The following is a 16,870-nucleotide window of genomic DNA, read 5'->3' as shown; positions in this document are numbered from 1 at the left end:
GCCCAGAGTTGCAAGTACCTGAAAGTTACAAATATCTACAGAGATTAGTGTGCAGGTTCTCACAGTGATCACTCTTCTGTAACTACCTCATTATAGCTAAACTCCTGACCCTCCAGTTTTAGACTATGGCCTCTTCCCTCCAGTACTATGATAAATCCCTTCACATATTTAAAAAAGAAAAAAAAAAACGATTTGGACAAATTTGCTGGTTCCATTTGGCTTGTTTGTATTCAGGCAACGAATTCTGCCCTCTAGGTTTGGATGCTAATTTTTAATTCAGGAACAACATTTCTTGCCTGGTGCCCACATTTGCTCACACTCTGATCCACTGTCTCACATTCCTGTTCATTCCCACGTTCTCTATATGTTTATTTTCTATCTTCTATCTTCGTCTGCATCTCCATGGACCCAACCAGATGTAAACTTCACTGAAAGCACTGCAAAGTTCAACGCAGGGCAAAATGGTGGATCTGGCAAGAGGACGTTACTAGAAGCGCCTCCATTTTGGTGGAAGTTTGCAACAGGTTATGTCCAATCCTCCAATCTGATGAGAAAATGCCACTGAAAAAGTCACCATTTTGGCCTAAGGTGAAGATCATCAAAATCACAGTGCTTTGGGTGATGGCCCCCGCATGGAGGATCGGGTGAGAGGATGTCACTGGAAGCGTTGCCATTTTGGCAAAAGTTCGCATGGGGTTATGTCTGCCGAGATGAGAACGAAAATAGAAGATAAGATAAAAGAGAGAAGATAAAAGATGAAAAACAAAAAGATGTTCGTTAGGAAGAGAGAATAAGGATGATAGATAAAGGGAGAGACAATGAGAAAGGGAAGAGATAATCAGAAAGAAGAGTGATGGGGAGAAAGTGGGCAATCATAGAAAGGAGCTAACTGTGCTGCAAAGTGTCCCTGAATCCTTTTTTCAAATGTTGGCAACTATGTCAGAAGGGGTTGATTAATTAAACTTTACTCTGTAACTGTATATAACAAAGGGTCTACCCTGATGGGCTTCTTCAGCGAGAAGGGCTTACTTAGTTAACTTATATTGGTAAGAAGAAACATTTTATCCTATTGAAAACTACTGGTGAATGGAAACTAATGATAGGTAAAATGGCAAAAGAGAAAGAGAGGGAATACAAAAGATAAAATTGTAGGCAGATGATGTATTACTGACTGTTAGGGACCCATTAAACTCTGTGAAACATATTATGACGTGGATAGATCAATACAGCCTTGTGTCAAATTATAAATTGAATATTGAAAAATCGATCGTACTGTCATATAATTTCAATACTATACAAAAACAACAGATTGAGATAATGGGCTTTAACCGGGGTTAAAGACTCCCTTAGTTATCTAGGAATAAGTATTAATACAACACCAAAATCGTGGATGGGGATTAATCTTCTCCCCTTAATTAAAGATATGAATGCCTCTTTTAAAAAGTGGCGGGGATTATTTATTTCGTGGTGGGGGAGAATAAATGTAATTAATTCATATATTCTTCCCAAATACATACCGTATTTTCCGGCGTATAAGACGACTGGGCGTATAAGACGACCCCCAACTTTTCCAGTTAAAATATACAGTTTGGGCTATACTCACCATATAAGACTACCCCTCTACCCAGTATACAACAACCAGCCAATCACGGCAAGCGATGTACCTTACCGGTGATTGGCTGGTTGTTGTATACAAAGCCTGCTTGGATTGGGTGGGTCAGCTCTCCCTAACATATGCCTGTCCACACACACATGTATAGACATACACTGCCCTCACACAACCCTTCCTTTACACACATATACACGTACACACCAGCTTACAAACACACATATACACATTCACTGCCCTTACACACACCTGTCCATACACATACACTGCCCATACACAGACATATACATACATACACTGCCCTTACACACACACATATATATATATAGCTACACATACTAACATACTCCTGTCCATACATACACATTTATACACTGCCCTCACCACACACCCCTGCCTTTACACACACACACACACATATATATATTATATATATATATACGGTATATATATATATATATATACACACAATACTCCCCATCTGTTACCTTTCTTCTATCTTCCATCCAGTTGTGGGAGCGTGAGGTCTATCATTTCAGACCTATGCTTTACTGCTCCCTCATCACTACGCGCCAGCAATTGATGCCGAGTGCTGGGATATGACCTCATCCCCGCGCTCGGCATCAATAGCCGGCACGTACTGATTAGGGAGCACGGAAGCCGAGGTCTGAAGTGCCAGACCTCGAGCTCCCTAATGTTGGGCTAGTTAGAGGGAGGTCGTGATCTCCCCAACCAGCCCTGCTCATCGGGCGCCCGCTGATCAGGGCTAGTTGGGGAGATCACGATCTTGCACCTACCTCGGTGCGGCCCTGAAGACCGGCCCAGGGGAGGTGGCTTCTCCGCTCGCCCCTCCCCTAGAGATACACTATGTTTTAGGGGCTTCGTGGGGAATCGTAATTCTCCAGTCCGGCTCGGTAAGTAAGTATACCCGGCGTATAAGACGACCCTCGACTTTTGAGATGATTTTCATGGGTTAAAAAGTCGTCTTATACGCCGGAAAATACGGTATATATCTTTAGGATGATTCCTCATATGGAACCTACTAGTTGGTTAGAATTAATTCAACAATTTATTAACAGATTCATATGGGGAGCTAAAAAGCCCAAGCTGGAACTACAAGTCATAACAAAAAACAGGAACCATGGTGGCCTAGGAGTCCCTCTGATTAGGGAATATGCACAGGCGGCATTGTTCACACAGGCAGTTCTGACACAAAGTATTATTGCGACTCAGGAAATAAGGTACAGAGGGGAATTATCAAGAAGCTATCCATATAAAGACCTACAGCCCCTGTTCTGGATCTCCTCCAGGAAAGCCATAGAACTAACAGAACTGGGAACTAGTCTAGCTCTACAACATCTTGTAAGAAATTGGCATTGGGTTAAATTTAAACTAGGACTCCAAGATATGATAATAACAAACCTTCCTTTATTTAACATAGAATATATGAACAAAAATGTAAACTTAATTAACTGGAAACAAAGAGGTATAATAAAATAAAAGATCTGATGGAGGGACATACATTAAAATCATTTAACCAACTTCAATCCGAATTTAATCTTCCAGTGGGGGAATGTTTTAGATATCTGAGGGTTAAGAGCTTCCTCTTAAAAACTTTACATTGGAACCCGAACTCTACAGCTCATAGTTTATTTAAACAATTAGCGGAAGGAGGAGATTATAGAAAGCTACTGACAAAATCTTTAAAATTGATTAGGATGTGTAAAATAGACCATATTCCCCCAGCGTTAGCAAAATGGGAGAAAGATTTAGAAATTAAAATAAACACGGAAGATTGGAACAGAGTATTAAACCTAACATACAAAAAGATACACTGTTTAAATATGAACGAGCTTCAATTTAAACTTATGAATAGGTGGTACTTAGTCCCCTCCGTTTTAGTAAAAATATGTGGAGCTGAGAGAGGAGACATGATCCACATTTGGTGGAATTGTAATCCAATTAAAAAATGATGGCAAAGTGTTTCACATAGATTGGTAAATAAATTTGGACAACATTGGGAATTAACCCCGGAAAGAGCTTTACTTCATTTAAACTTACCCAACATTGCAAACAAAGATACACAATTTCTTTTACACTTATTGACTGAAATAAAAATTGTGATCGCCAGAAATTGGAGATCTTCAGAATGAATCCTTTGGGCTAAGATAAAATCACAATTAATACACCAATGTCATATGGAAAAGGGAATTCTGGCTCAAACCCTTTGGAACAGTAAAAGTTATACTCTCTGGGAAAACTGGATAGAATTTCTGGTTGAAGGCAATTTAGACTGTTGAACAGAAGTGGCAGAAATATATAATATAACTGTTTCTGTATAGTATAATAGATATTGTACTAATTTTCTTACAACAAACTGCATTTTTAAATTGTTGTTAATAAATATTTACAAAATAAAAAAAAAAAAAAGAGAGAAAGAAACACACTAAAAGATAAAGTATTGTGAAACACACAGAACAAATAGAGAGACACACATTTTAACGAAGAGGCGGTATCAAGTATGTGCAAAGGTGCAAAAATTAGTAATACAGTATTAACCAGAATCTCTTCAACTAACCTCATTGCCACTGTCCTCTTCAACTGTGAGGTAGATCTTATGGTAGTGGATGGTTAATTTCCACTTGCAGTGTGTATTGAGATGACAATAATATAACTGCCTACTAATTTTTTACTTTGTTGATCAATATATTTAATTTTCTTATTTTTTACAGAGTTTAAAATTCCATAAAATTGATCCAATACTTGCAGAAACTGTCAATAAACCCCTTTACAGTATTTGAGTTTGCACACATTTCCTGCATAATATGTGATTTGTGATAATGTTAAAAGCACTACTGTATGGCTTTCCAGAGTATCAGAGAGCAAGTTACCTCAGTAGAGAAAACAAAAACAATTACTTAGGGAGAAGCTGGGGCTCCATAGCTGTGTGAATGCTCAGTAACTTTGAGACACAGATTCTTCCCAAAAGAGTTGAATAAGCAGATTTTATTGCTCGTGCACACGAGGGAGTGTCATCAGCCAGACTACTCTCTCTCAATGAAAACAACACATGTCTTATATACCTTTACAAACAAGAGAGCTACGTGCTAAGATCTGTCTACTTAGCAAGTGTCCTGAAATATACATACAGAAAGATACAGAAAACCATTCATCCTATTATGGTCAGTTTATGTCAAAGACCATGTTTGCAGCTGAGATGATCAATCACTTCTGACCCCCCTCATTGTGGTCCTTGAATAGACTTGGTCAGTTTCTTTTAACTTACTTGGAGCAAGAAATAGCCAACCACCTGTCCACTCTTAACCTTTCATTGCACATAGAGTCACACAGAAAAGGACACTCAGGGTTAACATAAAAATATCTGCTGAGAAGCTGAAGGCACATATTCAATATTCACAGTCCTCCCTTTTTATTCTTAACAGATCCTGTTAAGTAATCAATAATTTGTTGTTTTTTTTTTTACGAGATGGAGCTTGTTGCATAGCGAACCATGCGTCCATTAATTCCTTTTCATGTGGATCATACAATGTGTTATCCAGAGTTTCCGGGTCTTTAAAATCGGGGGATTCTTCACCTTCCAACAAAGGCATTGCGTGGCTAGTGCCAGTACACTTTACACTCAGCGACTTAATTAGTAGAAAGAAAACATACACACACATACAATAACAAACAAAGCCACAATCATACCAATCACCAGTTTTGCTCCAAGTGAACCGAACCATCTTTCAAGGCCAAATGGATCCCATTCCTCATCGCTTTATAAAACTAAACCCATTACCTAGTTCCCGTGAAACCCCCGACCTGGCACAGGGACACCCAACACAGGGAGCACCCGCAGCATGTGGAACAAACCCACACACCCAACATGACTGATCACACCCGAAGCTCCACGAAACATTCTGCCTATGTCAAAATACAAACCATCCCTCTCCCATGGTACTCTAATATCCTCCCTTTTGTGTCTGACAATGCAAAGGGAATTCTACCAACATGCACAATCCCATAAAAATCTAACAAGACATGCAAAAAAAACCCATTTAGATCTTTCTTTCAGCTTTTCCAATATTTTGCTGCATGGTTTCACGAGTGGCCTCTTGGCCTTTCTCGGCTTTCCCACGTAGGTTAGTCAGCTAGGGTTATTGTGCCTGTTGGAGGACTAACGTGTTGATTTCCTTGGAGTTGGGAAAAGCTTTATATGGCTGCAATGAATACAAGAAGCAATCTCAGCTACCTTTGCAGCTCTGTTAGTTACAAGCAGACATGATATGGGCATTTCCAGCAAAGTTGAAGAACTTTCTTTTAAAAACTCTTGACCAATACGTATTCTCCTGGTTGGATTTGGTGAATTGGTTTGTCGTCCTGTGTCCGTGCGCACTGCTTGCACCTGTGATTTGAGAGACTTAAAGGACTTCATTAGAGTCTTACAATACACGCTAATTGTGTCATCTATCAGCATGATCATGCACTAATACTTTTAGTGAATTAGCTGCTAGCATAGGACGTCCCATTATGAGCTCGTGAGGTGTAGCTTTTATGGCTGCATGAACTGAGTTTCGCATAGACATTAATGCTAAGGGTAAAGCTGCTGGCCAGAGCATATGAGTTTCTGCGCATATTTTGCTAATCTTTTTTTTTTAAGACTCCATTAGCTCTTTCTACTTTTCTTGCACTCTGAGGGTGATATGGACAATGCAGATGGTACACAATACCTAAAACTCTAGCAAGCTCCTGTACTATATCAGCAGTAAAGTGCGTTCCTTGATCTGAAAAGATGTGCAGAGGTATACCATATCTAGGAATAAATTCCTGTAGTAGTTTCTTTGCTACTGTTCTTGCCTCTGCACCTTGGCATGGGTAGGCTTCTATCCAGCGGGAATATGTACACACTATAACAAGGACGTATTTATAATGCAAAGATCTTGGCATTTCAATAAAGTCAATTTGCAAACTTCTAAAGGGTCCCATGGGACACAGAGTCCTCCCATGCCCTTGTATGTGTACTCGCTTACCCACATTGTGCTGTTGACAAATAACACATTGTTCACAATATTCTTTAACAAGGGGCCGTATACCTGGGGCCCACCAATCAGCTTGTATAGCTTTAACCGTTGCTTCACTAGACACATGACTCAGGCCATGCACTAGTCTGATAATATAGGGTGTCAAATCAGTAGGTAAAGCTGGTAAATGTTGAAAAATTTGAGGGCCATGCCAAAAACCATTTTCTTCCACTCCCCCCTTTTGTTCCCAATATTGTTGAGTTTTCTCATCAATTTGGGAATAAAATTTAATTTTATTTTAACCGGGGGTTCTTCCCAAATCAACCCTGCAGAATCACCTGGGACTGCCCATACCCATTTAGGTAGCCCTTTCCACATATCATTTGTAACCTGCTCTGTCAATGGATATGCAATATCAAAATCAATCGTAGACATCGATTTTCTATCTTTGATCACTTCTTCTAACCTACCCAAATACAATTCCTCATACTCATGAAGTTCTAAAACAATATGGCCATTAGGAGTGCAAGATATGGTTCAAACCATATCACACAGCAAGTCCTTTCCTAGCAAATTTATGGGACAAGTGGGGCTTACAAGAAATTTTACTTGTAAATTTATTCCTGCCAATTGAAAGTTTAGAGGCTGAGAAACAGGGTGAGGAATTGCTTTGTCACCAACACCTTTTACAAGAACTGGCAGGTCTGAGCTTAAGGGAAATTTCCCTATCCAGTCTTTAGACAGACAGGAGCGGGGAGCTCCGGTGTCTACCAAAAATTTCAGTATTTTACCTTGTACCTTTGCTTTAATAAATGGGCCTTCATCTTCGGCCGTTATAGTGGGGAATGAGTCGGAAACAGCAGGAGCATGGGTGTCAGTGTTAACTAGTCAATCTCGTACATTACTGTCCTGTCTGTATAGTGGGGGTACCCACTTTGCTCTCTGTTGACCGGTTGCACTAGAGAACTGCCGTCTGTCAAAGCTATAACCTTCACCATTATTCACATTCTTTTTTTGGGAATTTGCAATTCCTAGCCATATGACCAAGTCTGCCACAATTATAACATGTCACGTTTCCTCCAGGTTGCTGCACCAACTGATCAGTACTTCCCCCTCCAGCCACAGGCTGTGAAGCAGAGACCACTGCTCTCATTGCAGCTCTATACTCCTTAACTTCAGCAACTCTCTGCCTTTCTCTAGAATCCTCTTTATATTTCTCAAAATGCTTTGCAGCAGAGACCACATCTTTTAAACTCTTCTCTTCCCAACCAATCACCACTCTTTTTACTCCCTTCTTTACCTCTGGTAACAATCCTTTCACAAATGCAGCAACTATCATAGGTTCTGCGTTTCTCTCTGGGTCACTCACACCACTATATGCTTTCACCAATTTTTTAATTCTATCCGCAAACTCTTCAACACTTTCATTTTTACCCTGTGAAGCAGTGTTAATCTTAGTCCAGTCAGTGTTCTGAGGAAATCCTTCAACAAAAGCTTTAATAATATTATCATTCAATGTCTTGCGTGCGGCAGCATTGCGCTCTACCAATTCAACATCTGTATCCCAATTAAAATCATGTACTACTTTAGGAAACGCTGCTTTAAAACAAGTAAACTGCACTGGTTAAAATAATCTGCCACAATTGATCATAATCTCGTTTAACAGGGTCATAAGCAGTCATCAGTCCTTTCAAAACATCACAAAATTTAGTAATATCATCTCCAGGACGGGGAAATTGTTGTTTTAGAACTAACAGTTCTCCCGGTGCCCAAGGGTGATGAATGGTAAAGGGAACACCAGCATTATCCATTTGTCCTATTTCTTTCATAGGATACATGCTTTCTGTGCTCGAAGCAATCTGTTTTACTTTAACAGTTTTATCTGTATTTCTTAAATCATATGGATGTTTAACATCAGTAGAAGGAGGAGGGGAAATTGGGTGCAGAGGAGGAGGGGAAGCAGTAGATTGGGATAAGGGTGATAGAGATGAAAAGGGTGTTGGGACAGAATGGGGAGGGGTGAGAACAGGTTCAGGAATGAGGACAGGAGCATCAGCTCCAGGGGCAACATGATTATAAGGGGGAGGATTAAATATCAAATCATCAATAGTCATATCATTGTTAGTAAGCAATGGAGGATATAACTTATCAACAAGTACAACATTCTGAGATTCTTTCTGCAGTTTTTTATCAGTTTCCTTCTTCCTAACAGGATAAAGGGAACTGGCGGCCGCCTGAGGGTGTTGGGAGTTTTCAAGTGGAGCAGACTCATCATGCTTTCTCCAGATTTTGAAACCTTCCCTAAACCACATACAAAACACTCTCCATTCATTTTTGGAGACATGTGACATGTCTTTCTTTAAAGTCATACGGAGTCCTTTTAAGGATTCCATATTTAAAGATCCCTGTGAGGGTCAACAATAAAAATTATCCTCATCTGATTCTGAGGCTAATTTCCATTTATACATATATTTTCCCATCTCTTTGCCATGCTTCTTAATCATGGTTTCTAGAGGGGACCCCGGGGTAACTCTCGAGAAAAGATTTCCCATCTTATTCTCCTCTACACAAATCTACAATAGCGGGTTAGGCTATGCACTTCTACAATAGCGGGTTAGGCTATGCACTTCTACAATAGCGGGTTAGGCTATGTACTCTACAATAGCGGGTTAGGCTATGTACTCTACAATAGCGGGTTAGGCTATGTACTCTACAATAGCGGGTTAGGCTATGTACTCAACTTAGTTGCAACTTCTGACAATACCATACAATACAATAACTTACTTCTTATAAACATACAAAATAGAATAACATGCATGCATCTTACTTACTCAACTCTTATGGATCCCGTCATTCAGATAGGTACCCAGTGGCCGACCCCCGTATCCTCTACCCAATACTTTACACTAAAGGCTTTCTTTTAAAAGAGGTGCCTCTTACCTTTTTTCAGATGAGCTCAATGTTGGGTAAAGGATCGTGAGTCTGCACCGTCTGGATCCTGAGTCCGAAATGTGGGATCCCGGACGAGCCCCCAACTGTGAATGCTCAGTAACTTTGAGACACAGATTCTTCCCAAAAGAGTTGAATAAGCAGATTTTATTGCTCGTGCACACGAGGGAGTGTCATCAGCCAGACTACTCTCTCTCAATGAAAACAACACATGTCTTATATACCTTTACAAACAAGAGAGCTACGTGCTAAGATCTGTCTACTTAGCAAGTGTCCTGAAATATACATACAGAAAGATACAGAAAACCATTCATCCTATTATGGTCAGTTTATGTCAAAGACCATGTTTGCAGCTGAGATGATCAATCACTTCTGACCCCCCTCATTGTGGTCCTTGAATAGACTTGGTCAGTTTCTTTTAACTTACTTGGAGCAAGAAATAGCCAACCACCTGTCCACTCTTAACCTTTCATTGCACATAGAGTCACACAGAAAAGGACACTCAGGGTTAACATAAAAATATCTGCTGAGAAGCTGAAGGCACATATTCAATATTCACAGCTGGAACAATATATATCCGCCATGGTCAGTCATTCCATCCAATAAATATTACATACACTATAATTCTTACCCATTCCTGTCTCTTGCTCGCAGCCATGGTTGTCCATTGCTCTCTTCCAACAGTAGATACTCATCACCCTTGTGAAGTGGAAGATCCTGGGCATTCAGTGGAATGAAGTCATACATTGCTACCACTTTGAGGGGTCCTGGTGGAGGTGCAGGAGTGGTAGGAGCTTGAGGTAATGGCTTGCAAACTTTAGCCTAAGTATAATTGAGAGCAGGATAAGAGATTTATATTTTGTGCTGTGTGTTGTTACTTATTCACAATTGCAATGTTATCAGTCATGACATTTAAATAAACATATAAACAAACTACCGTATTTGCTCGATTATAAGACAAGGTTTTTTCAGAGCAAATGCTCTGAAAAATACCCCTCGTCTTCTAATTGGGGTCGTCTTAGAATCAGACCTCAAATAGAGGTCTGACTATGAGACTAAGATCCAGATCCCCCGCACCGCTGTAGGGGACCTGGATCCTTCTGTCTCCCCCCCCCATTTAACACTCCACCCCACACACTTACCGGTGCTTCCAATTTCCTGCTGTATACCGGGGCAGCGGGTTGACGTCCACGCGATCCGCGTAGACAACTTACGCTGCAGCCGGAAGGAGGTGTGGCTAGCAGTGGGGGTTGTCTGCGTCCATCGCGCAGACCTTCCCCGACTGTCAGAGATCAGAGTTCCCCCGCACCGGTGCCGGTGGACACAGACAACCCCCGCTGCTAGCCACACCTCCTTCTGGCTGCAGCGTAAGTTGTCTACGCGGATCGCGTGGACGTCAACCCGCTGCCCCGGTATACAGCAGGAAATTGGAAGCACCGGTAAGTGTGTGGGTTGGGGTGGAGTGTTAAATGGGGGGGAGACAGAAGGAAGACTGCTGCCCCGGTATACAGCAGGAAATTGGAAGCACCGGTAAGTGTGTGTGTGTGTGTGTGGGGGGAGTGTCAAATGGGGGGAGACAGAAGGAAGACTTCTGCTCCGGTATACAGCAGGAAATTGGAAGCCCCGGTAAGTGTGTGTGTGGGGGGGGAGGTGTTAAATGGGGGCATAGGGCATTTCTGGAGGCAGAGTGCTCTATGAAATGCCTTTTAACCCCCTGAACGCCACTCTGCCTCCTGAAATGCCTTATACCTCCCTATATGCCACTCTGCCCCATAACATGCCTTTTAACCCCCTAAATGCCAGAGTGGCATATAGGGGTATAAGGCATTTCTGGAGGCAGAGTGGCACATAGGGGGTTAAAAGGCATATCATGGGGCACAGTGGGATATAGAGGGTTAAAAGGCATATCATGGGCCACAGTGCCATATTGGAGTGGCAAGCCTGGGGGCAGATGTGCGTAACTGGGGGGCAGGTTGGAAAATACAAGGAAATAAAAACAAAAAAAATTTTTTCTCAATCAAAGCTTTTATTAAAAAATGTAATAGTTTACATGAATTAACATTTACTGGCAAAACTTTTTTCCTATAGGGTCGTCTTATATTCAGGCTTTTTCCTTTTTTCCTAAATTAATATTCAGATTTTGGGGGGTCGTCTTATAATCGGGGTCGTCTTATAATCGAGCCAATACGGTATAAATATAATATATTTTGATATTTAAATGAATATGTTTAATGCACATACAATGTTTCATTATATATACATATATATACACTATAAGGACAAAAGTACTGGAACACCTGACCATTACACCAACAGGGACTTTTATGACATTGTATTCTAAATACATACACATTAATATGATGTTGGACCCCCTTTGCAGCTATAACAACTTACACTCCTCTGGGAAGGCTTTCCACAAGATTTTGGAGTGTTTCTGTAGGATTTTTTGCCCATTCATCCAGTAGAGCATTTGTGAGGTCAGGCACTGATGTTGAACGAAAAGGCATGGCTCACTATCTCCATTACAGCTCATCCCAAAGGTGTTTAATAGAGCTGAGCTTAGGGCTTTGTGCGGGCCAGTCAAGTTCTTCCACACCAAACTCATCCAACCATGTCTTTATGGACCTTGCTTTGTGCACTGGGGCACAGTCATGCTGGAATAGAAAAGGGTCTTCCCCAAACTGTTCCCACAAAGTTGGAAGCATGGCATTGTCCAAAATGTGTTGCAAAGCTGAACCATTAAGATTTCCCTGAAAAACAGCCACATACCATTATCCCTCCGCCACCAAACTTTACAGTTGTCACAAAGTTACCCATTCAACCAGTAGAGCATTTTTGAGGTCAGGCACTGATCTTGAACGAAAAGGCATGGCTCACTATCTCCATTACAGCTCATCCCAAAGGTGTTTGATAGGGCTGAGCTTAGGGCTCTGTGCGGGCCAGTCAAGTTCTTCCACACCAAACTCATCCAACCTTGTCTTTATGGACCTTGCTTTGTGCACTGGGGCACAGTCATGCTGGAATAGAAAAGGGTCTTCCCCAAACTGTTCCCACAAAGTTGGAAGCATGGCATTGTCCAAAATGTGTTGGAAAGCTGAACCATTAAGATTTCCCTGAAAAACAGCCCCATACCATTATCCCTCCTCCACCAAACTTTACAGTTGTCACAAAGTTGCCAAACCCAGACTTGCTCATCAGACTGCCAAACAGAGAAGCATGATTGGTCTACTCCCCAGAACATGTTTCTACGTTGGTGGCGTGCTTTACCCCACTTGATCCAACACTTGGCATTGTACTTGATGTGAGGCTTGCATGCAGCTGCTCGGCCATGAAGCTCCCACTCCACAGTTTTTGTGCTGATATTAATGCCAGTGGAAGTTTGCAAATCTTCAGCTATTAAAGCAACAAAGCGTTGGTGACTTTTAGGCACAATGTACCTCAGAACTCAGTGACCCAACTCTGTGACTTAATGTGTTGCTGCTGTTCCTAAATGCTTCCACTTTTCAATTGACCGTGAATTATCTAGCAGGGATGAAATTTCACAAACCGACTTAGTAAAGTTTGTGTTTGTTTGTGGATGAATCCTATGCATTCGCCCGGTTGCCATGAAGACAAGAAATAAACGTGTAGATGTAGTTTACAAGGAAATTTGAGACCAACAGATGGAAGAAAGAGGGTCAAAATTAATTAAAGTTATAGGGTTAAGGTTAAGAATAGCAGTGGATTGGCTAAATGATCTTAATGAAATCAAAACATTTGAGAGCCATAGACACTGTTAGAAACGGCAGACTGAGGCTCACCAAGTCTCACGCAGAAGAAACTCACACTGTAAAATGCTCAGATACAGCACACCAGTGTCCAGTGGCGTCGCTACAGGGGGGGCAAGGGGGGGCAATTGCCCCCCTAGGTTATTCCTTGCCCCCCCTGTTGCCCCCCCCGCTGAATTTGTAACCACCCAGGACAGTCCCAGTCAGGTGCTAACAACGGCACCTTGCCGTCAGTAGCACTACCTTACCTTGATGGAAGTCTGTGGACCTCCATCACCACCTACCCCGGCGATCTGCCCCTCAAACTGAAGGGCATCACCGGGGCCACCCGATCCGCCCGGTGCCGTCTCGCGCAATGACGCGATGATGTCACCGCGCAACTTTATTAACAACTGACAATTGTCAGTTAAAGAGGTATGGGGGCATGCTGCTTAGATGCCTGTATCTCAGGCATCTAAGCAGCTACATACCCCCAACATATACCGTTGGAAAGGTAATCGCCTCACCTTTCCAACGGTATATAAAAAAAGAATAACAAATATTAAGTTAAAAAAATAAAAAATAAAAAATAATGGATTTGGGGGTCTCTAAAGGCAGATAAAAAAAGATCAAAATTGCCTAGAGACCCCCAAATTTAATTATTTAAACATAAAGTAGTTTAAAAAAAAAAAAAGTTTAAGTATTCTAGCTAAATGATCACTGTGGTAGCCAATGTTACCACAGTGATCATATAGCTATAAAAAGTTACATTCCCTTTTTAAAAATGGCCGATACTAATTTTAAATCCTATTATGCCTTTGATCATGGGGTTAAATTTAGCCAACGGTAGAGGGAGGCAATTTTTGAAATCCTGATGAACTGCAAATATTATTAAAATCAGCCATTTAGCCCGTGCGGTACGTGAGTAACCATCTCATCCCTGGAGCGCCTTGCATTTTTACTGCAAAACTTATTTTTGCTGTAAAAGTGATTTTTTTTTTCTCCCTTTACCATCATTTCTTTGGGATTGTAACGGGAAAGAATGGTGTGTGCTTCTGCGAGTGAATGGAGATATGAAAGGCGTGTGAATGGTCAGTAATTAGGGTTAAAGCCTTGACGTGGCATTACTGCTCACGTAGGAAGTTAAATTATGGCCCAAAAAGTACACATTTGCAAAAACGACATCCCTTGGCGCATCAAATGAGGGGCTGCATGTGTTTCTAGTACAAACCTGGAGTGCGCAAGACAAAAATGAACATGTCGCTATGGTTAGAAAAAACATATTTTCTAGCCAAAGCGACATATTCTATCATTATTTGTGCACTCAACTTTTGTCCTAGAAATACATGTAGCCCCTCATTTGAAGCTCCAAGGGGTGTAGTTTCTTAAAATGGATGAATTGCCTGAATGAGGGAGAACATGAGTTAATATATTGATGAATTGTCTGAATGAGGGAGAGCATGAGTTAATGTGTTTGTGTGTATCATAGATGTATAACTGTGTAAGGGCAAAGATGGCACTAGCAGGATGTTTGAGCTCTGGGGACCAAGATGGCACAGGCAGGGTGTATACGGGACAAAGATGGCAAATCTTATGTGTGTTATCTGGGTGCTGACCAGGTTCTATGTGGGCAGCGTGGTTGGGGTGTGCAACCTGTGATCTATCCCTGTAATTTAGGGGTTTTAAATATACCTTTAATGCCGTGTTTTTGTGAATTCCAATTGATCTGTACCTGCAAAGCTGGGTTTGTGTGTTCTTCTGTAGATCCATATCTGCTATGCTATGTTTCCATACATTATTTATGTATACCTGCAAATACAGGGTTTGTATGTCTTGTTCAGTTGATTAATACCTGCAATGCTGTTTCCATGTATTTATTTGATCTATACCTGCAATGCTACATTTCATATATTATTATTGTATACCTGCAAATACAGGATTTGTATGTCTTGTTCAGTTGATTACTACCTGCAATGCTGTTTCCATGTATTTATTTGATCTATACCTGCAATGCTACATTTCATATATTATTATTGTATACCTGCAAATACAGGATTTGTATGTCTGATTCAGTTTATTTGATATATACCTTCAGTGCTGAGATCACAAGTGAATTTCAATTGATCTATAGATGCAAAGCTGGGTTTGTGTGTTAATGTGTTGATCTATACCTGCTATCGGCAGCAGGGTCTAATATTTATATATATATTTATATATATATCGGCAGCAGGGACTAATATTAATATATATATTGGCAACTGGGGCTAATACAGGATTTGTATGTCTGATTCAGTTTATTTGATATATACCTTCAGTGCTGAGATCACAAGTGAATTTCAATTGATCTATAGATGCAAAGCTGGGTTTGTGTGTTAATGTGTTGATCTATACCTGCTATCGGCAGCAGGGTCTAATATTTATATATATATTTATATATATATCGGCAGCAGGGACTAATATTAATATATATATTGGCAACTGGGGCTAATATTAATATATATGGGCAGCAGGGGCCAATATATATATATATATATATATATATATATCAGCAGCAGGATCTAAAATTTATATATATCAGCAGCAGGATCTAATATTAGGCCCTGAAATCATTTAGTGCAAAAGTTAAGGTATTGTGTTGTTTAAAGGATTTCAAGAATTAGTCTTACTAAATTGTGGCTTCAGGCTTCCCATGTTGAATGTACAAGTATTGTATTGGCCAATAACAAAAGTATCATTCCATAGCACATTACTTTTGGCTATATATATATATATATATATATATATATATATATATATATATATATATATATATATATATATATATATATATATGTGTGTGTGTTTTTTCAGTGGTATGATTTAATGGTGGAAATTATTAACGCCCCCCCAGTTTGACTGTGGTATCTTGTGTGCCCCCCCCTATCTAGAGTCGCCACTGCCAGTTTCATATAAAGCGAAATAAAGGGACAGTGAAATGAACAGATCCCCTGCCTGCTCTGCTCTTATAAACGCTCTCTTCATTAATAGTCTATTTTTTTCTTTGAAATATGCAGCACAACCATTGGACAAGCCCTCAGCACGATGTGATAGGTGTAAGCTGTTTGGACAAACAAAGACCAGCTCACAAAATGTCCCTCCTCTTAGTGCAGGCAAAATGGCGAGATTCTCCGAACGACAGATTTTCGTATTGCGCACCTCGGTTTCGGTTCTTTCCTCCAGTGTTGTATTTGTTCATTCGTTATTTAGATGAATGGACGAAACAGTAATATTCGTCAAGAAAAAGCATTTGTCGGGAAACGAAATGGTTAGGTGCTTGATTTTAAATGCCTGTGTCAATTGAATTCCAATAATTAAGAGATGTGTGCCAATATTTTTGTTATATATACACACACTATATATATATATATATATATATATATATAAATGGACACCTGACCATCACTCCTATAAGTGATGGGCATTTATATGGAGTCAACTTCCCCCCCACACACTATAACAGCCCCCACTCTTTTGGGAAATCTTTTCATAACAGTTTGTAGTGTGAC

The 16,870-nt window shown here is 40.5% G+C and overlaps 1 pseudogene; it reads right to left on the bottom strand.

The window, feature by feature from the left end:
- The window catches only part of LOC149282325 (tyrosine-protein kinase BTK-like), an 88,739-nt pseudogene that overhangs the window by 17,872 nt on the left and 53,997 nt on the right, over nucleotides 1-16,870 (bottom strand).

Source organism: Sceloporus occidentalis, unplaced genomic scaffold (genome assembly GCF_023333645.1).
Source record: "Sceloporus occidentalis isolate IW3139 unplaced genomic scaffold, rSceOcc1.0.p SCAF_119, whole genome shotgun sequence".
NCBI classification, from domain to species: Eukaryota; Metazoa; Chordata; class Lepidosauria; order Squamata; family Phrynosomatidae; genus Sceloporus; species Sceloporus occidentalis.
This window is presented reverse-complemented; position numbering and strand designations above follow the sequence as displayed.